The following is a 16,891-nucleotide window of genomic DNA, read 5'->3' as shown; positions in this document are numbered from 1 at the left end:
GTTTTCTGGTTTGTTGTTGTTGTTGCTGTTGTTTTGTCTTTGTTTTTGTTTTTAAATCTCTAATGACTCCAAACCAAAGGACTCTGAGAAGGCAGTCAGGTAGGGGGCTGATATTTATCTAGCAGCTTCCATGTGCCAGAAAACATTGAGGGAGCTTTTATAGATTACCCCAGTGATCCTTTAATCCTCAGAACACCCTATGAGGCAGGATTGACTTTTATCCCCGTTTCACAGATGAGGGCACTGAGACCTAGACTGGGTAAGTAACTGGCCCAGTTCACATCCCTAGGAGGTGGGCTGCTGGGTGGGAGCCCAGGTCTGCACGACTCCAGCACCCTTGTGCTTCTCGCTGGGTCCTGCCGCCTTTCGTCATCCTCGCCCCACGTGGTGTGCTCCCCTGCCAGGTTCTCAGGCTGCGCCCCAACTAGGACAAATCCGGTCTTGCATGACTTGATGTGTCCAAGTGGAATCCCCTCCTGTGGGGGGCCTCCTGATGGATTTGAGCTGAGAACAGGACTCCGGCTCTGGCTGTCTCTTAAAGGTTTCCGGAATGTCTCTGGATGAGCACTTGAGCCTGATACGTCAGGGTGGGTTGTCTGGGTTTCCACGTCACCTGGAGCCTGTATGCTTTTACAAGGCCATTCCATGGAGTCTCAGACTTCCCCAGTTCACACATCAGAGAGCCTGCTGGGCTTGTTTTCCATTAGAATTTTAGAGCTGGGTGCCTGATCACCTGTCTCGTAGCACATGCAGGGCAAGGCAGCCTCGGAGAACAGGGAGTGTACCCTTGCTCTGCCCTCTCTTAGCTGTGGGGTCTTGAGCCAGGAGCTTCTCTGCTGTCAGCTTCCATTCCCATCATTAAAATGGAACAAGGATAAAATCTACCTTCACAGGTTGGAGGGGAGACGGTGTGGGATAGGAGATACCAAACACTTTTTACACCACAAAATTTGGGAGCTAGAGTAGCAAGAAGGGCTTTCCTGGAACAAGGGAAGATAAAACAAAAGTTTGTATCCACTGGAGTACGTGGGCAGGCGTTTTTGGATTGTCCGTGTGTCTGCTGCCTGCCTCTGAGTATTATCAATATTAGCACCTAAGGTTGCTGTGTGCCAGCCCCTGTGCTCAGGGTATTACATGCCTCTTCTCCTCTCACTCAGTTTAGAGATGAGAAAACTAGTACACAGAGTGGTTAAGCAACTTGCCCAAGGTCACACAGCGAGTAGGTGGTAGAGCCAGGATTTGAAACCAAAAATGCCTAGCTCCAAAGCCATGGGTCTTCATGTGATGAGTCTGCCTCTTAATGTCTGTGTGGCCTGTGGCTAGACACACACAGGTGCTTGTATTTTGAGCGGAGAATGAGTCAGCCATAGTGGGGACAGTTGCTCTGGGAGTCCCGGGGGAAGGCCATGATTTTACTTTCTGTGTGATACCATTTCTCCTCTATGCCTTTTTTCCCTTCCCACTCTTTAGGCTCTCGGGCCCAGCTGGCCAGAGCCTTACCTGGTTGAGAGGTTCTTGGACTCTTGGGTGCCTTCAATTGTTGCTGGTCCAGGAGCCTTTAGTTTACAAGGACCCTGCCTGGGTGAGCAGTCCCTCTGGTCTGGGCTGGAGCCATGGGTAGAGCCAGCCAGCTCTGCCACTATAGTCCTGTCCCAGGTCACTCCCACTTAGCCTTGCTAGTAGGCCTCATAGTTCCCAGGCCAGCTGTTATAATCTGACCTAGGGACTGCGAGGTTCTAGGGTTGCTTTTTCAGGTCCCTCATGGCAATGACAATATAGGGAGCCCATAGATAGACCCAGACCAACAGGCTTCGGGCGCCATGGCCAAAGGACCCGAGGGCTCAGGAGGGGCCTCACGCTTAGAGGGCTCTTGTCTTGAATGGCTTCTGATGACAAACTCATGTTGAGAGGCAGAGGTGAGGCAGAGAGGGGGAGAGAAGGGAGCAGTCACTTGGCGTCTGAGGACTGGCTCTAGGCTCTGCTCTGAGACGGAAGCCATGTGACCCTGGAAGCCCCCTACCACCTCCTGAGCCTCAGCGTCCTCATCTGTGAAATGGACAGATGGAGTGGGAAAGTCAAATTAGGTACAAATGTCTCGAGTACCTTCGGTCTCCTCTGCTCTGAATCCCTTGAAGTCAGGGGATGGGACTCCTTCAAGAGAAGTAACGGGAGAAAGAACTGAGGCAAAAACTAGGCCTGTGATCTGGAAATATGGGAAAGAATAGTCAGTGGGAAACAGCAAGGAATGAGAATTTAGGATGCACCCTGCTCTCTGTCCAGCCCACCTCTATCTCCTGGCCCGTGTGCTAACATCTATCTAGAAAGAATGGGTTCAACCTGCCTCAATATCTGCTCCTCCTTCCTTGGTCATAGCTTCCTCTTCTCCCTCAGTCCCTCCTGAGTCCTGGCTCTGCAAAGGAGGACGGTCAGCTTTGTCACCTTTGTTCCTGTTTGTCATGTCTCAGCCTGAACTCAGGCTAAAATGATCCACCTTCCAAAACATGGCCTACCTGACCACGTGTGATTTAGAGCACCTCCCAAGAGGCCCTTTCCCACGATTTGCAGCACTACGGAAGATAAATCTTTCCAGCTCGGAGACTCCTGTGTGCTTGAGAGAAGATGTGCGAGGGGGATTTGGAGACAGGGGCACAGGAAAAGGTAGAGTGCCATCCTGCCAAAGAAGATGGCAGAGGTGCGAGCCTCATGATTTCCCTGCCATGGGCTGGCTGGACGGTCTTTGGTAATTCTCCCGAATTCACTGGGACTCAGTTTCCATCTCTGTCCAAGCATCAGGAGGTCCTCAGGGAGGAGGGGCCTGCCTCCTCTTACCCTGACTTGGCTAAGAAAGCCTGGGTGGGTCCCCGAAAGCCTGGCTGCATTGAACTGACACACGGGAGCTCACTTCCATGTCTTCAGCGACTGTCAATAAGAGGAAGATTCCTGAATTTTTAGATAGACTGCTTTCCTAACCCTCAGACCTGGGTCCCCAGTGTCTGGGTTTCCCACAGGCTCCTTACTGACTTCACAGCTTCCCTCGCACCCTGCTCCCCCCCCCCCAGTTCCCCTTCTGCAGCCTGGCTGCAATGCATGAAGCCTCAGTCTGCCCACTGTCCAAGGCCAAGGCCAGGGAAGCCTCCTTGACTCTTTCTCCTTCATCCCCCTGTATTCAGCCCATCACCTTGTCCATTCTACCTCCTAAATAATTCTTGAATCCACCTTCTTCTCTCCATCACTGCCTTGATGGCAGCCACCATGATCTCCCACCTGGATAACTGGTCTTCCCACCTCCTCTCCGGCCCCTCCCACTCATCCAGTCTCTATATGACAGTCCAGACATTTTTTAAAGGTATGTTTATGTTTTAACTTATAGACTTCATTTTTTTAGAACAGTTTTACATTTACACAAAATTTGATCGGCAATTACAGAGTTCCCAAATACTTCCCCCCAACACATACACACACACACACACACACACACACACACACACACACACACACAAAGTTTTCCCTATTTGCATCTCTTATTATTGTGGAACATTTGTTACAGTGATGAGCCAATATTGATACATTATTACTAACTGAAGTCCATAGTTTATATTAGAGTTCACTGTTTGTGTTGTACATTCTACCGGTTTTGACATATGTGCATTGACATGTATCCATCATTACTGTTTTACACAGAGTACTTTCACTGCCCTAAAAATCCCCTGTGCTCTGCCTATTCATCCCTCTCTCCCTCCCTCACCCTCTAACTCCTGTAACCACTGATCTTTTTACTGTCTCCATTGCTTTGCCTTTCCCAGGATGTTGGAATCATACAGTGTGTAGGTTTCTCAGACTGGCTTCTTTGACTAAGCAATATGCATTTAAGGTTCCTGCATGTCTCTTCGTGGCTTGATAATTCATTTCTTTTAATTGCTGAATAACATGCCATTGTATGAATGACCACAGTGCGTTTATTCTATTAATTTGTCCTGTTGAAGGACATCTTGGTTGGTTCCAGTTTTTTGGTGATGATGATCATAATAAGCTGCTATAAACATTCATGTGCAGGGTTTGTGTAGACACAAGGTTTTGACTCATTTGGGTAAACACCAAGGAGCACAATTGCTGGATCACGTGATACCATATGTTTCGCTTGTAAGAAACTGACAAACTGTCTCCCAAAGGGACTGCCAGTTTTCACTCCCACCAGCAGTGAGTGAGAGAGAACCCCTATTGCTCCACCTCCTCACCAGCATTTGATATTCCCAGTTTTTTGGATTTTAGTAGGTTTAGGTTTGGATGGATAGATTTTAACAGGTTTGCCGCAGCATCTTATTGTTGTTTTATCGCCCAGTCATTTTGAAAAAGGCAATTTGGATCAACAATGCCTCTCCCAGCATTCCCTGCTCCCACGGCACTTAGACTACCATCCCCACTCCTCTGAGCATCTGCCTCTGCCCGCCTCACCAGATCACATCACCCCTCTTCCCCTCACCCACCCCACACTGTCCACACCAGCCTCATTTCAGTTCCTAGAACAACGGGAGTCCTTTCTTGCCTTGGGGCCATGCACAGGCTGTTCCGTCTATTTACAGCACTTGTCCAGCCTTACTGCCCCTGGCAGGCCCCTCTCCTTCTTCAGTGTTCAGCTCAGGTACACCTCCTTGGGGAGCCCTTCCTCTTCTCTCTCATTCCACTTTATTTATTGCTTTCGCGGCACATATTTTACACTGTATTTACAGATTTACTTGCTGGGTTATTTAATCATAGTTTGTGAGGGCCACAGGGGCAGGGACCATGTCAAGTTGTTTGCCTCTCATCCCAGGGTCTTGTACAGCACTTGGCATCAAGGTGTGACTCAATGTTCATTGGCTGATTGAGAATGAATGAATGTCCAGTTTAGCTGGACAGGAAAGGAGAAATATTGACTGAGTATCAATTAGGTGCCAGCCATAGTCTGGCCACATTCATGTTCATTACCTTTTTTGATTTTAGGAGGGGAGATCACCTGTACTTTACAGGTGAGGAAACCAAGGCAGAGGGGGCCTAGACCAGGTAGCACTCAGATTCCTATTGGAGCCAGGCAGCTAACACAAATAAGTGAGCAGGCCGAGTGACAAGGAAGCAAACTAGCAGCCCAGGCTCAATGACAACGGGCATTTAAACCATGACTTTATTGCCTGGGAGGCACCAGGGAATGGTGGGGACTGAGGTAAATTTTAACCTGTATTCTATCTAAAGAGAGAAGTTCCTTTTCAGTTCTCATATTTTTAGATCCTCTGAAATTTAAGAAAAAAAAGTTGAAAACTGAAATTTTTATTTCCTTATTTTTAAAAGATTTTTATTGGGGAATTAGGAGAGGGGACCACTGTTGGGGAATCGGGGAAGGGGAACAGACAAGTTGGTGTCCTTTTTTTCTTCAGTCTAGTTGTGGAGGACGTCGCTTCACTGGCCCATGTTGGTATTATCATTATGCTCTTCCCAGGCGAGGCAGTCACTCGCTGGCCATTGGACAGCTGCTCACAGTGGCTCACAGCAGCTCATGAAAGCTCACGCCAGCTGCTGGCCAGCCCCACTGTAGCCTATGCCGTCGCCGGCAACACAGCAGCCCAGCTCCAGGTTGAGCTGTTGTTCACCATCTTAGCTGTAGAGGGTGCAGCATCACTGGCCCTCATGTGGTATCTGAACTGGGACCCTGCTGCTCAGAGCTGGTGTCCCAAGCCAATTCTTAACTAACGTGCCACTTGGCCAGCCTGAAAACTCAGATTTTTAAAGAAATAGTTCCCAATTGTTACTGCCAACTCATGCACAGTTTTAATAAGAATTTAAAGTGCCACTGTGCTGTTGCTATATTAGGCCAATGGCGGTATGGTATCCCAGACGCTGGTTTCAACTCTGGCGAAGAGTACAGGAAGCAGAAAAGCAGGAGTGGTCCTGTGGGAATCCCAAACTGTGCCACCCCATCAGACCTGTTGAAAGGCTGTCTGTCTCCTACCTTAGAAACCGATGAAAAGAGATAATGTGTGCTCAGAGCTCTGGACTCCAAGGAAAGATAAGACCCAAAGGAAAGATGTCAAAACTTCATGGTACACTAGAGCTGACAAGTGTTGTTACCTTGTTTTATTCTTTGCTTTCAAGGTCCTTCACCCAGGCCCTTACAAGCCCTAGGGACCCACGAACTTGGCTTTGGAACAAGCAGGCCCACAGATCCAGGCCTGGACGTTGCTGTGCTTATTTATGTAGCCTGTGGCCCTCTCCTTGGTCCTGTTGGAAAAGTCTAGATACTGGGAGTGTTTGGGTCATCCCTTCACTCACCCATTCGTTCACGAATGTATGATGAGACCCGCTATGCACTGGGCAATTTTCTGCATGCTGGGGAAACAGTGAACAAAACCTGTGTCCTCATGGAGTGTGCCTTTAAGGAGTGACTGCTGGAGTGGGGAGTGACCCGAGACCCTCTGGCCTGGGAAGGCTTCTTGGAGGAGGTGACATTTGAGCAGAGGCCTGAATGAAATGACTGAGTGAGCTGAGTGAAGATCCGGGTGAAGAGATTCTAAGCAGAGGGAGAAGCAGTGCCAGGACACCAAGAGTACCCAAGGGGGAGCAGCTTGGGGTGTTCAATTAACAGTAAAGAGGCCATTGAAAGGAGACAGCCACTCACCTTACTGAGGTTGGTAGACGCCAGCCACCTGTCCAAGCACTTGACTTATGGCATTTCATTTGATTCCCCGCGTTATGACATAGGCATCATTATACTCACTTCTTCACATGAGGGACGTGAGGAACAGAGGAGTTAAGTAACTTGCCCCAACTTGGCATCCATCCTAAGTGCCCGGCGTGTGTCATTTGAACCCAGGCCGTCTCTCGGAGTCTTTCCTGTATATCAGCACATTTTCTGCATCTTGCCAACATCTGTATATCTAGCACTCGGTGCAGTTCCTGGCGGAGTTTATGTTATGAACAAATGAATGAATGATTCCTTCATTCTTTCCCCTCTTCCTTTCTCCCTGGTTCCTTCCTGCCCCTTCTCTCTCTCCCCAGCCCAGCTTCTCTTTCCATTTCTCTACCTAAGAGCCTCAAACGCCCATCTTCAGCCCGAACCCGCCCCGCCCCTTCACCCCCGCCGAAAGAGTCTTCCCAACCCTGAGCTGCTTCTCTCCATGTTGACAGAAGCCTGGAATGTGTCTATCCTGTTCTCCCCGAATCACCACTGTCCCTGGAGTGCTCTGTTTCTCTACAGCACCCTCATCCTCCCAGGGACCCCAGGGAGGAGCTTCCTGTCTCTCCTTCCTCTGGCTGCACAGCCCAGGGCTGTTGGTCCGCTGTGGCCGGGGCCTCCCAAAGCTGCCCCACCTCGCCATCCGCACTGCCGGGGGACCTGCCACACCTGCTCTTCCCTGGCTCTGCAGCAGCCTGGGGCCTGTCTCCTTGTTCAGCTGGCAGCCTCCCCACCAGCTGCAGAGACACTTACCTAAAGAAACCTCAGTGGCTTCCCCGCTGCCTTCACTGCTGTTTCAAGGCCTTCTACAGACAGGGTGGGCCTGAATATCCTGAATATTCTTGGGACTTTATTTTCCAACAATATCCCCTTGACATCTACCAAATGAGGCTGTTTGCCGACACCACTCGGTGCCTTTGCCCACAAGGTCCCCTCTACTACCTTGAGAAGATACCTCCTCCAGGAGGCCTGCATCCACTGCTCCAACAGACGTATCCTCCCAACTGTGAGCTCCGTAGTACGTTGTCTGCCCTTTACTGTTCACTCCCGTGCCTAGCAGTCCATGACTCAGGGGACAGTGCAGGGTCCTGGGTGGACACATGGACCCAGGTTCAAATCCTAGCTTTCTTTCCTGTTGGCTTAGTGACTCTGTCCAAGTAGCTTAACCTCGCTGAGTCCCATTCCTCCATCAACCAGAATAATAAGACTACCTTGCTGGATTCTTTTAATGATTAGAGGCTAAGTAAAGCCCCTAGGTCCATACTGGCATGCCGCCTATGGTGACTGTTACATAAGAACTCTGCATTTGACCCTAGCTGCTTTGATGCAACGGGTGTTACCTTCCACCTCCTCCAGGAAGCCCTCCCTGGCCTTCCAGCCTTCATCCCTCCTTCCTTTTATCACCAATAGCACTCCATTAATGACCTCTTTTTTACCCCTTACAACAGCTATTTGAATGATTTTATCTCCTATGCTAGACTAGGCTTAATGAGGATGAAGGTTGTAATCTTACCTCAAGGAGCTCACCTGCCATAGCTAAATTCACTGTGGATCATTGTAAACCCAGACGGGTGGCCAGCAGGGAAGCAGCACCTGGAGAAGGTAGGCCACCCTTCGGAGCAGAGAAGGTGCTGGCACCTCTGGCCTGAGTGCTGACGCCAGCTCTAACACACACCTCACCTGGGCCTTGATTGTTTTTGTTCTTAAATTTACCCCCTGGGTCTCTGGGATCTGGGGACATACAGGGGACTAGACACTCCCACCCCATTCCTGGTCGTCTGCAACCAAGTGCTCCCTCCCATCTAGAAGAGAAGACAGCTTTGCCTCCCCCACAGAGGGAGCCTGCTGGGCAGGTAAATAGCAGGCAGGCAGGCGGGGCTTCCCTTTGAAAAGGAGTTTCTGATGCAGACCAGGAGATCGTTAATTACTGCTGCCCCCTTTGCCCCTCCAGGTGCAGCCCAGATCAGCTTTGTTTCCGGGGCTTAAACCCAGGCAGGTTCCATGAGATTGCAGAGGACAGGAGGAAAGAGGGGGCTTTTTATGACTCTTTTCTCTCTTTCAAAGAGACCCTTGGGGAGCCTGGGGAATTGGGGCACTGCTCATTAGCTCCTTTCCAGCCTGTACCTCAGGCTCCGAGGGTTCCTTCTCCAGGCGAAGAAGCAGCAGCCCCGGGGAGAGGCCCAGCAGTTGGGTTGCAGATCACACTGTGTGAGTCTGAGTTGGCAAATGGTGAATCTATCTTTTTTTTTCTTTTTTGCTTTGATGAAACCCAAGGCCCCACAAGGAGTTTCCCCCCATCGCCCTTTACTAAATGCATCTCCCCAGCACTCCTTGTCCATTTCCTCATGTCTCCAAGGAGCTGGGGAGTCATGCAGAGGGGCCAGGCATGCAGGCTTGGTGTCAGGCTGATGAGGGGTCAACTCTCACTCCGCTGCTTACGCGCTCTGCAACTTGGGCATATTGCTAAATGTCTCTAGCCTTGGTTTCCTCATCTGAAAAATGCCTTCTCTCTGCCCGCCTCATGTTGTCTAATTGCTTCCTGGAGACAAGACTGGCACTGCTGGAACTGAGCATGCAGTGGGGAGTTGAGGGGGGCAGGGTGACAGGGTGATGGGTGGGGGATAGATGCTCAGGGGCCTTTTAGAGCTTGGGGGCACTTTGGCCAGCAGCGAGCAGCAGCCAGAGGGCAGGGTGAGCCGGTGCCTGTCTAGGTGAGCATGGTTTGTTGATTCCTGGGGCTCTCTAGGCAGGATGGTTCTCCCGGGGCCCAGAGCTGTGTCCTGTCCTCCCAAGCACGTTCCCAGATGCCTTCTCAGAGAGGGTGGCCATCCTCAGCCCCTGCAGTGCAGTGACTGGAGCCCATGGCCAGGAACCTCTCCAGAGTACATGGCTACCTCAGGAGTGAGCATCACCCCAGGTCAACCTGCGCTTTGCTCTACAGGAAACAATGGTGCTGTCTTGGCCAAGTCCTCCACAGGGAGAAAACTCCACCACCAGGGCCAGGGAACCTGGAGCAGGGTTACAGGAGGCCCAGTCTACCCACCTATGAACCTATGAAGGCCGATGATGCAGAAGTCACTGCCGGGCCCTTAAGGAGACTGCTTGGAGAGGGCATCCCTCAGTGACTGCCACACAGGGAGGGACCATACTCACCAGTGTTATCACCTCGGAGTGGGGGTGAGGAAGGCAGCCTTGAGTGTCCTTGCCCGTTTCACCTGGCGAGGTGTCTCTCTCCTGCTTTAGGGGGAGTTGATATTAGAATAGCTCGATGTCATAAGACATCAAAAGATGAAGCAACATTTGCACAGTGCTTTGGAAGGAATAAAATCCTTTTCATAGGTGATCTTGCTTAATGCACCTAACCGCCCTGGGGTGAGGGAATTATTCTTCTCATTTTGCAGAGGAGAAAACTGAAGTTCAAAGGCGTGAAGCATCGTGCACACCTGAGGGCACCCAGCTCTGAGCTGGGATGGAGCAGGATTCCAATCCGGGGCAGCCTGGCTCCAGAAGGTTCTCTTTCCACTGTTTGGCCGCCTCCCGGAGGGGCAGGCACAGGCTCTGATGGGCAAAGCAGACCTCAGGCTCTGTTTCTATTTCAACATCAGTGCAGCTGCATGCCACTTGACAGTGTGCAAAGCAGACGGCGTTAATTATCCTTCTTGATCATGACACAGCTTGCAGCTCAGGCAGAAGATCTTAGCCCCACTTTACAGATGAGAAAAGCGCAGCCTAGAGAGATGGAGTCACGTGCCAGCAGGTGGCACAGAGCCATTTGTCCCCAAGCTCAGGGCTCCTGGTTACTGGTACATGACCACGGGCACATCTCTTCACTGAGCCTCCGTTTCCCCACTAATTGTGTATCTGAGGGCTGTAGTAAGAACTAAATGACCCAAGGATGCAGAGAGCCTGGCATTGCCACGGTACCTGGTGGGCTCTCAATACATGAGTATTCCCTCCCCTTCGGGAAACTCTTGCACGAGCCTCTGAGGGCAGCAAGAGCTCCGGAGCACTGCCTTAGAGGACTGCAAATGCACAAAAATGTATTGAATGTCTGCTGTGTATATGCCAGGGGGCTGAATGGTGACAGACACAGTGACCGCCTGCATCCAACTTACACCCCAGTGTAGGAGACAGACAGAAAATAAGGAAGCCACGGATTCATCAAATGACTGCATGTGGTAATAAGTGGTATGAAGGGGAAAATAGAAAAAAACAAGAGAGAGGGACTGCTTCTCTGGTCAGGGAAGGCCTCTCAGGACGGGCCCTCGAGCTGGTGCCCTAACGCAAGCGAAGGCTGGCCTTGCAGAACTGGGGAGAGGAGGGATCCAGGTTGCAGGGCATTGTGTGCAAAGGCCCTGGGGCAGGAATGGAGTGGAGTGTTCAAGGATGGAAGGAGCACTATGGCTGGTACCTCATGAGAGATGAGAGAGTGGTTAGAGTCAAGGCCAGGAAGGTTGGCAGGGACTTGACCATGAGGACCTGGTCACGGGTTTGGACTTCATTGTAAGTCTGATATGAAGCCGTAGATCAGGTTTTAAGCAGGGAGGGACATGATGTGATTTAGGTTTTAAAAAGCAAGCAGTTAATAAATTCCTAAAGAGTTATAGTTGGAGGGACCTCTACAATGCTACCTGGCCCACCCCCTTTATTGTGCAGTAGGAAAACTGAGGCCTCAGCGGTGGAGTGCAGATGGCCAACGTCACACGGCACCCCAGGGCAGAATCAGCCCTCGAACCCAGGACCTGAGAGCTTGGCTTCAGTGTTCCTTCTTTCGAGATGCTGGCATAAGCCCCAGGCCAGTCACTACCTCTGTCTCTTCCAAGCATGAGCCCCGCCTGGCTCTGGCCCCATAGCCTGAGGGACCATGCCAACATCTGTGCCTTCCCAGGTCCAATCTGTGGCTGTCCCTTTCCCATGATGACCTCTGCCCCATGGCCACTGTTCTTAGGTCCCTTCATGCCAAATAAACCCACGTGGGCCAAGTTTTATTTTTAAACTACACCTTCACTGTAGTAACTGCAATGCTGCCTGAATGTACTTGACCCCATGCGAGGATACATCTGCTAGTGATTCCAAGAATGCAGTTAGCATTTTTGCTCTGTAATGAGCAGAAAACAGTGCATGGTTTTCTGTGCATGACCATGTTTCTCTCTCTTGGAGGGGAGTCCAAGAAGCATGACACTTTTTTTTTTTTTAGATGGAATGATGAGGCCAGCACTTACACAAAGTTAGAGAGGGACCGGGAGCCAGAGAAGGGGCCTCTCTGTGGAAGCCAGAAGACATGAAAGGGGAGGGAAAGAATAAAATGGGCGCAAAACCCTCCCATTCCAGCATTAGAACCTGAGAATCATTCTCCAGGTTCTGAGAATCATAAACTGATAGGGCTGGTAGGCTTTAGCGATGGTTTGATCCAATATATCCTCGACTCTCGTCATTCTTTTAAAAAATCCTATTTAGGAATAACATGTGTACAGTAAAGTGAATCCATCTTCAGTGTGCAGCTCAATGATTTTTTTTTTAATTGGGGAACAGTGTGTTTTTCCAGGACTCATCAGCTCCAAGTCAAGTAGTTGTTTCAATCTAGTTGTGGAGGGCGCAGCTCAGTGGCCCATGTGGGAACTGAACCGGCAACTTTGGTGTTATGAGCACTGTGCTCTAACCAACTGAGCTAACCAGCCACCCCTCAATGATTTCTTTTTACTATACCAAGGAATCACCATGCAGATCAAATATATAGAACATTCCTATTTCATCGGCCCAGAGGCTCTCCTGTCCCCCATCCCAGTTGAATCAATCTCTCCTTTCCCCGTCCCCCTGCACCCCTGGGTAACTACTGTTCTGGCTTCTATCACTGTCGAGCTGTTGTTCTTGTTTTTGAACTTCATATAAGTAGAATCATACAGCATGAACTCCTCCAGATCTGGCTTCTTTAGCTCAACACAATGATTTTATGACCCATCCATGTTCCTGCATTTGGCAGCAGTTTGTACCTTTTTATTGCTGTATAATATTCCACTGTTTGACACTCTCTCTCTCTCTCTCTCTCTCTCTCTCTCTCTCTCTCTCTCTCTCTCTCTTTGTATATCTATATCTATCTACCTATCTATCTATCCATTTTTCTGTGAATGGACATTGAGTTGCTTCCCGTTTTAGGTGCTTATGAATAAAGCTGCAGCACACATCGTGGTCCATGTCTTTTTGTGGGCATATGCAGGCATTTCTCTTGGGTGGGTAACTGGGAGTGGAAATGCTGAGTTGTCATAGGGTAAGCACAGGTTCAGCTTTAATAGACACCACGAAATACTGGGTTGTCGGAAAAGTCATGACGCATTTTTGCAATGAAAACCATAGAAAAAATATGTCATGACTTCTCCGACAACCCAATAAATAGAGTGGTTGTGCCATCGGCCAGTCCTGCCGGCAGCATATGAAAGGCCCACCCTCTCACCCACACTTGGCATCATCCGTCTGCTCAGAGTTAGTCAACTGGTGCCTCTGTAGTGATGTTTTATTGTGATTTTTATTTGCATTTCCCTGGTGAGGAATGATGCTGAGAACCTTTGCGTATGCTTATCAGCTATTTGGATGCCATCTTTTGGGAAGTGTCCCCCTTTTTGCCCAATTTTAAACTCAGTTTTCTTCTTCTCTTATTCATTTGTAGTTATTTATGTATTCTGGATACAAGTCCTTTGTCACACACAGATATTGCAAATGCTCCTCCCAGCCTAGGGTTTGCCTTTTCACTCTCTTCCTTGTGTCTCAGGATAGTTTGAGATGGAAGAGAATGCATGTTATTTGAGACCTTCCTCGTGTGCCAGGCCTGGTACTCTGCACGCCTGCCTGCCTCATTCCTCACTGCTCACCGCCACAGTGAGGTGGCGCCATCGCCATCCACCTCTCCACACCAGCACACCACCTGGCAATAGGGATTTGAAGAACTCGCCCTGGATCTCCAAGTTGGCAAGTGGCTGGGCTAGATTTCTCTGGTTGCAAAACTTCCTCTTTCTGCTTTGGGTGTCAGTGAGAGAGAAGGTTCCCAGCCCCCCCGCCTCCCATCCTGAGCATGTCTCACCATCAACAGCCGAGCAGACAGGCATGACCAGGAAAGTCCCCTGTCCCTTTCCTTCCCTGGAGTGAGGGCTTCCTAATTACCCGCGTCGTTCTGTTTGAAGTGAATTTCTTGGCATCACGAACTACATTCCATTCCAGATTCAAAAGAGCTTCCAGAAAGGCTGGTACTCTCTGGTGTTCGGAATTATTCTTAATGCCAATACCTTACATGTCTGTAATTCCTTTGATTTATAAAGTGCTTTCCTGATGGTTGTCTTATTGCATATTCATTCGCTTAAGCCAGTGAGGTAGGCAGGGCAGCAGTTATTAGAGAGCTCATATCCAGTAGACTTACCGAGGACTGAGCCGGTACTGGGCAGGGCGGACACAGTAGAACGAGCCCTGTGCTTGAGCATTTGAAGTCCAGTGAGTAAGAGGTATGTCTCAGGTCAACGTCCAGTGTGGGACAGAGTGTGTGTGTGTGTGGGGGGGGGTGAGGGTGGGGAGGGGGCAGACATAGAGACTCATTCATGATTCAGTGAGTTTTTACCACATGGCAGGTGCCATGCTCCGTGGATATTGCAAGAACAAACTAGAAAACCAGACACCGCCCATGCCCTCGTGGAACTTGCAGAGATGAAGACAATGCAATGAGAGCACAGCACAATCGAGGTCAACTGGACCTGGGAGAGGTGGGAAGCTTCACATAGAAGGCAACATGTGTATTGGGTCTTGAAGGATAAATAGGAGTTCATCAGGTGAGGGAAGAAGGGTACAGTATTTCAAACCAAGGGAATCTCATGGACAAAAGCCTGGATCTATGACTTACCCAAGGTCACCTGGCCAGGAAATGGATGAGTCTTCTGCTTCTCAGCCCTCTGTTCTTTCCACCCTCCATGATGTCTCCCTTGACCCTGCCCCGGAGCACACAGTCCACATAGAAATGAGTGAGTAAGCACAGCTTATGGCATTTCCACCCAGTGGCCAAGCCATCACCAAGGCCAGACCCACGGTCCGTTTGCCAAGGCAGCACTGGCTGTTCTGGGTGTGTCTCATTTAAAAACTAGATGTGCTGAGAGGAGTACAGCATCAACTTGGGGATCCTGTGACTCCCACACACCCCTCCTGGCTTTCCTGGGCCTCAGTTATTACATCTGTAAAGTGAGAATAATAAGAACAATAATTGCTGCCTTGGAGAAGCCTTAGCTTTATACCAGCAGAGCTGAGGGCTTTGCTCACAGTCTCTCCTTTAATCTCCACAGTGGCCCTGTGAGGTGTGGGTCCTCTTACGACCCATGTTAAAGGTGATGCAGCTGAGGCTCAGAGGGGTCACATGACTTGTCCAGCATGTCACAGAGCCTCCAGGAAGTGGCTGAATCCGAATCATCCCTCTGGGTGACTTCAGCGTTCCAGCTCGGAGCTAATAGGCATTCCTATTCACACCTGTGTCTGCCCCACTCCCCAACATACATCTCAGGTGTTGAATGGCTATCTGTTTCCTGAGTGTCAGCATCCATGCCAGCTGGGATTTGGGGTAGGTCTATGATTTGAGGAGGGAGAGCACATGGCAGGGACCCATCTCCTGAGAGTCCAGAACTTGTGGTTCTTCCCGACGTGCAGAATCTGGCTGTGGACGTGCCTCGTGGAGCAAAACACCGCACCTCAGTCAGGGTTTGGCCGGTCCGAGGCACTCCAGACATAGAAACAGCCGGCCCTGGGTGTGTGCATGCTGGGGCCAGTCTGGCCGAGAGGAAATGGACTTACATTTATGATAAACTGTGAACCAAGACAGGCTTCCTTGCCCAGGGGGAAAACAGGTAGGCAAGTGCCCCCTTGTCAGGGGAGCTTGTCTGGCTCGCCTTTTCCATTCTGCAAGCATTTGAGGGGTTCCGCTGGGCGCAGAGCCTGGGCTAGAGGTGCAGAGAGGAGTTGGCAGACCCCAGGCCCTCAGGAGTAGCCCAGCCCTTTAACAACCATCTTTTATTGAGTGCTTACTGCCTGCCAAGCACTGAGCTGAGAACTCCACGTGCATTAATATTATTTCACCCTCACAGGGACCTGGGGGTGGTGGGGGCCAAGGAAAGCCCTGTGTGGTGCTTACCAGCAGGAGGCAGAGGTGGAAGCTTGCTTTGGGAGGGTACAGGGTTGTGGGCTCCCAGGTGGAGACTGGGGAAGGTTTCAGGGACAGGGGTGGCTTTTTTTTTTTTTTTTAACTGAGCCATCCCGCCAACCGGTTGGCAGCTCCGCGGCTGCTCAGCTCGGGCTGACCCGAACCACTGTTGCTCAGAGCTCAAACTCTTGAGCAAGCTCTTAACCAACTGAGCCACTCAGCCGGCCCAGGGGTGGCTTTTAACCAAGGCCCTTGAATAACGGGTAGGATTTTTGACAGCAGAAACAGGGAGAGAACAGGCGACAGAGAATGATGTCCAAGGGCACGCCCTGCAGTTAGCAAGACCAAGTGTGAATCTGGATCCCCCTGACTTACCAGCACTTTGACCTTCAGCAAGTTTCATCACGTACCCCCTCCCCCACCCGCTTTTTTAAAATATTGAGGTGAAATTCTCATAACAATTAAATGAGCCATTTTAAAGCAAATACCTCAATGGCATTTAGTGCATTTACAATGTTGTGCAACCACCACTTCTATCTAGTTCCAGAACACTTCCCCCCCCCAAAAAAAACCACCCCATATGTATCGAGACTCCTCCCCCACCGAGCCCTTGGCAATCATTACTTTTCTTTCTGTCTGTATCAGTCTACCTATTCTAGAGATTTCATATAAATGGAATCATATAACGTGGCCTTTTGTGGCTTCTCTCACTTAGCATGTTTTGGAGAGTCAGCCCTATTACAGCATGTATCCATACTTCTTCTTTTTTCTGGCTGAATAATATTCCGTTGTATTGGCTGTATCACATGTGCCTGTTTATCCATTCAAATGTTGACAGGCATTTGGGCTGTTTCCACCTTTTGGCTTCAGTGAACAGTGCTGCTCTGAGCAACAGGTATCCATTTAATCCCTGTTTCAGGTGTTCGGGGTACATACCTAGGAGTGGGATTGCAGAGTCACGTGGTAATACTATGCTGCCCTTGTTGAGGACACATCACCTTTTTGAACCTCAGTTTCTACATCTGTAG

At 50.0% G+C, this 16,891-nt stretch overlaps 1 protein-coding gene across 8 annotated transcripts in view; it reads left to right on the top strand.

The window, feature by feature from the left end:
- The window catches only part of TSPAN18 (tetraspanin 18), a 179,784-nt gene that overhangs the window by 90,573 nt on the left and 72,320 nt on the right, over positions 1–16,891 (top strand). The window contains exon 1 of one of the 8 annotated variants that reach the window (XM_019659963.1): positions 14,143–14,190. The exons of the other annotated variants lie outside the window; for them this stretch is intronic. The gene's annotated coding sequence lies outside the window, so the exon portion shown is untranslated. Of the gene's footprint in view, positions 1–14,142; positions 14,191–16,891 lie in introns of those variants that run through there. 8 annotated transcript variants of the gene reach the window in all.

The sequence above is a fragment of the Hipposideros armiger genome, unplaced genomic scaffold (genome assembly GCF_001890085.2).
Source record: "Hipposideros armiger isolate ML-2016 unplaced genomic scaffold, ASM189008v1 scaffold_309, whole genome shotgun sequence".
NCBI lineage: Eukaryota > Metazoa > Chordata > Mammalia > Chiroptera > Hipposideridae > Hipposideros > Hipposideros armiger.
The sequence above is the reverse complement of the archived record's forward strand: the minus strand, read 5'-3'. Positions and strand labels throughout refer to the sequence as shown.